The sequence below is a fragment of the Mercenaria mercenaria genome, chromosome 6, assembly GCF_021730395.1.
Source record: "Mercenaria mercenaria strain notata chromosome 6, MADL_Memer_1, whole genome shotgun sequence".
In the NCBI taxonomy this organism is placed as follows: Eukaryota; Metazoa; Mollusca; class Bivalvia; order Venerida; family Veneridae; genus Mercenaria; species Mercenaria mercenaria.
Genome location: NC_069366.1, coordinates 55,220,026 through 55,225,577, shown reverse-complemented (window position 1 = coordinate 55,225,577; position 5,552 = coordinate 55,220,026).

Genomic DNA, 5,552 nt, shown 5'->3' with positions numbered 1-5,552 from the left:
AATTTTCCTCAGGCTACATTGCCTAAATGGTTCGTGTACCAATGATTCGTAAACAACATACGAGTCCTACCGTATAGATGCTCAGCCTCTATCCTCTTAATTGAAGTTGCAACTCTATATAATTGCCTTGACTCCTGGATGCTGCTCAGCGCCTATATGCTATCACATGTAGCATTCAATAACCATATAGGTATATCCCCGATGCCTTGGCTGTACTTCGCCAATAACGCTGAACCGTCTATAAGCTGGAACTCGCCTACTCTCAGTAGATTACCAAACTTTGGGTCTCTGTCTCAGCTTTCCGATGCTCAGCCTATAGTCTTTAGCATTCAACTACCATAAAGGTAAAATTCCTATGCGCTGGCCCTATAGCTCGAAACCTTGTTGAAATTCTGCAACTCTTCTTTAGTCTATGAACTTCAAACGTCTTCTTTTTAATAATTTATCCGCCCTGACAGAGTAGTTGCAATAACCTCCTTATCAAGGTACTGGGATAAATTATTAGTTGAATCCTCGATGTGTCTTCTTCGATCGCTGGATACCGAATGATCTCTCTGTCATCCATCTACCTATTTATACCTTAGCAAACGTGCTATTTTTAGAACTTGTTTCTGATTGGTCTAAATTTATACGAAGTATTTTACAACGAATACTTGCTTATTCAAATATCTGGTTCCCTGAAACTGTTGTGTATGACAAAATGTGTGATGCTGGGATCCAGCTATTGACATAATGAACCCAAATCAGCCACAAATGACCCAAATCCTCTTATTAATAGTAATTCAACGATACTTAGAGCAATGATAGCATGAAAAGGGAGTCTAGCACTATTTGTGCTTATGAGTTACGTTCTCAATACATCAAATATACAAATTATTCTGACAGTCCGTCCGTCCGTCTGTCAGCTTGCTTCAAGGTCAAGATCACACTTAGGGGTCAAAGGTCATATGACTTTTGTGTGGTTTCTTCTTAACCTAAATGATTTGTGTCCGCTCTGTAACTCTTGAACTGCTGGAAGGATTTTAAAGAAATGTTGTTAAGTGACTTCAAGTATTTCCACAAGTACACAGAAGTTTCTTAAACAAGACTTAATTCCAATTAATCAACTCTAAAATACTTACTTTGAACTAACGAACGTCTTTAAATTTTATACAATCTGGCTAAAGTACATCTCCAATGGATCTGAGGACGTGCTATTGATAGACTCGTTCTGACGACCCTTCCGCTAGCCAACTAGAGCCTTGCTTTCAACATTTTGAAAGTGAAAGTAGATGTTTAAAAAATCTATATTTAGCCTGGTTTTTTTCAACTTTAAATTAATAATCCTTATTTCTACTACATCATGACTGCGCCCTCGTGTTTTGAGAGGTATCATATGTCACGGTACGGACTTGGTTACATGAGGGGAGAATATGTCAGGCAGCCGGTTCGCTCGGTCGGTAAAGCACTCGCCCTGTTAGCGATGGGTCCCGGGTTCAAGTCCCAGACTGACTGCACATTTTTCTCACCCTGTGACATTCGGCGCTATTTTGATGGTTCAGCAAAATACTTGTTGAAACGAGTCGTCTGACTGGTTCAAATAAAAATAGATTTGAGAAAATAAAAATAGCAATATTGGAAATCCAAATATACAGAAAGATGAACGTGAACACGTCATCCTCAGATCTTTGTTTAGAAGACAAGTACTTTAGTCAGATTGGATTTTATACACATGTTCTCTTCTAATGGAGTACATTTGCTTAGTGACTACATATTCATCTATAAAATGGTTTTATCATTTACCAGAAGTTCGTTTCTAGATTTTATACTCATGTTCTCTTCTGATGGAGTACGGCGGATTATCGCCTCCAGGCCCGGCTCTGCCGTGTATTAACCTCTAAATAACAGATATAACAGGAAAATACATGTATATCACAGTATATGGCCCCAAAGTACAATTAATTTCCCATAGGGTTACATACAAATATATCAATGCAAGGCTTTGACACAATGTTCTGAAGACAAATGCAAATACCTTCTCTTTAGAAATCTATCCGAGAGAAACACAAAAATCACTTTGAAGTGACCTGTTGACCTGCTACTTTTCTCCTCACATCTGTCAGAATGAATAGTGTATTGCATTTTTACAAAGTGAAGCGGTCCAGCCTACTTTTTGTACAAATCCGCAGACAGTCATTTGCACAAGAAACCATGATTTTCCTGAAATTTTTTACCCCTGTCTCTTCATTTACATCAGATCTATAAAATTTGGCTACTTTCAGAAGCTCAGAATATCTATTTACAATCAAATCCATCATGAAATGAGGGACCTCTTTTCACTCGGATACACTTCCTTTAGTTGGGTAACGAAGGGCAGGTAACTGTACCTTGTTACCATATGAGCAAATCTGAGTTGCTTAGTGACTACATCTTCATCTATGAAATAATGTTATCATTTACCAGTAGTTCTACCGTTAGCTGATTTTTACGGAAACACATGCGGAAAGTAATATATAAAAAATGAAATGTGTTTTCATTACTTATTTTGAAATATCCTGTGTATATTGACGTTGTTACATTTATGATGGCAGCGCTGTAGCTATAGTTTCCGTTCAGAATTATGTTATTTGACGTCCAATTGCAGGCCGATAACCAGCTTGAAGAAGAACATTCCTTACTTAATAGCCCTTCTACCGCTGTTTCTACACCATCCTTAACGGTAAAAAAATATAATTTTATGAGTGGATGTTATTTTGTAATCGAGATTCAGACTGTTTTGATGCCCTGGAAAGGGATATAAACATTAGAAGTAAGGTTCATCTAGTTAGCTGCACGGTTTATCTATTCATTGAGTTGAATAATAGTGCAATAGGTAATCAAGAATTTATTTATTAACCAAACGAAAATGAAAAGGAATAGATTTTTAACTTGCTCTTTAGTTATTAATGGGGGGAAAAGACAATAGATTTACCACTAATATAGTCCATAGAGAACAGGCGGTTTTTTTGTTCTGAATCTAAATCAAAAAGCGTTTCTTTAACTTACATCTTTAGAAATGTTCACCAATCAAGGTCACCATTAGGCTTCTGTCTTTAGTCACCTAAAGTTCAAAGGACAAAACTAACTTGAAGTGAACACAAGTAATTCTTGCATAATATAGCTTACAGAACAACTAAGATGTTGTACGATAAGCGGAACAAATGGTCTAAACACAGAAGTATAGTCAACACTCCAAATATATATTAGTTTAAAGCGAATTTTTCAATCATTTAAGTTTAGAAGAAACCACGTTATAGTGTAAAGATATATCATAAACATATTTCGAGAAAGTGACTTTTCTTTTTTAAATTTGATACCGGAGTTTTCTTTATTGATTCGTCACTTTGTTTTATAATTATTCATGTTTCAGACAGCACAAAAATGTGCTGTTTTACATGCCAGATATTCTTGAAAAAGTATTAATGTAGTTGCTATTTCACCGATCACATTGCATTACGCTAAGCATACTCTATTGTGAGCTCAACAAAATATTCATAAAACGCTAAAAGGTAGCACATACAATGTAATACACATGAAATAACGAAACAGAAACAAAATATCTAAAAGAACTTTTGTAAACTGTTATAGTCTACCTACATTCTACAATTAATGTTTTAAATGGAGTCTCTGAAAATCCAACTTTGCACCTGTATTGTCCTTGATCATGAATGTCAATATATTTTATTGTTTAAATTTTGTACTTGTGTATATTTTTCAGATTCCTCTGGACGAATTGTCTGTCCATCGGTCATTAAATCTCTCCCTAGACTAAACCAGCCCGTAAACGTGATGGATCCACCCATGACGATAATGTAAGAACAGTATCGTCACCGCATTTTTCAGCAAGAGGGACAGCAATATCTACTGAAGCAAATTCGAAATCCAAGACTAATTTGAATAAAGATATTGGAGAGAATCTGTCATGTGTAGTTTACCAAATGTATACATTGTTTTAAAAAATTAGATACCATCACAGTTCAAAATTAAAGATTATGTCCTCGTAATGTTGGAATTCTTTGCAATAGCAATATACATTGTTATTTTCAAATATAATTCATTAGAAAGAAGAATGCCCCTGTAAACCTTAAGTTTAATTACTTTTTGGTTTTTGCAAACTTTTACCATTTCTAAATGGTTGCCACTGATAATGATGTAGTTATTTAACACTTGCCTAACGAACTGAAATATCTATTCCAAAACAGAAAAATCAAGATCCAACTTGGTTGACACATTTTAATGGCCAAGTTGGGAGTATACGAATACTTATTCTTCCCGGTTTATATTTCAAAGTACAAGTAGCTTTTGTTGACTATATATGGCAATACGATATATTTTCATAAAATGACATGTGTAAAACTTCAACAATCAAGCTGTTAACAAGATCTCGATTTTAAATTAACAAGAGTATATTGTAGTTGAGCATTTTACTCCTAATTTAATTGGGAACTCTCTATAGTACCTTTCTTCGGTGCAATTACTGGGAAGGTGGGATTGTGTGCAATTTAGAAAAAATGCTAGGCATTTTTCTACAAAGGATGAAAATATATGCCAATTTATTTCTGACACGCTGAGAAGAGCACAACAAAATTTTAATTTAGAGATGACACTTATTAAAATGATGCATCAAAGTTACAATTGATGAAAATATGGATGCTTTGCAAAAAGATACGATGTTACCTGCATTCATTTATACATTTATGACTCAGCAGTAGGGGTGGTACAACCTGAATTAAAAATAGAAAGTTACAGCAGACTATGTGCCTGAAAATGTTTTATTCAACAACCAATTTTTGAAGGAAAAGAAAACACATTATAGTACAGGATGTACACAAATTTAGATGGACAAGACAGTGTAAATACAAAGGGTCATCGTTTACGTTCTTGTTGTGTTTATGTAAATTAAAGGTAACGAGTTTTCCGGTATTCGTTTATCTTTAAGAGGACATTGATTTCTTATACTGTACTGATATAACTTTATTTGAGGCAATACTCACATGTACTCACCTAAACGTTTTAAAGAACAAAGTACAATGTGTGCGGACGGCGTTCTGGAAACGTTAACGTGACCCTTCCCGTGTACTTTTTGTCCTCGTTTTAGGTCTGTGTCATGAAATGCGTACGTAGTTTTCATGTTTTTTGCTCAAATTGATTGCTCGTCTTGATATGCCTTAATGGTGAAATGCATGCGTAATTGTTATGATTTTACCAAATCGTAAACTCCTGGGGTCTTCCTCCACCATTAAAGCTGGAAGTCGCCATATGACCTATCATGAGTCGGTGCGACGTTAAATCCAACACACACACACACACACACACAGATGAAAGGTATTCGCCCGAGGGCCAATACAGGTCTTCCTGTATGAACGTTTACAGCTGTAAAAGACCTGTTTTTTTATCAAAATTACAGTCATGATTATTTCAAATATTTACCAACAGAGTTTATATAACGACATTGAATTTACAGCTGTAGGTTTCAATTTACAGCTGTAAAACTACTGTAAATCAGTTCGAATTAGGCAAATGAAATACAGCTG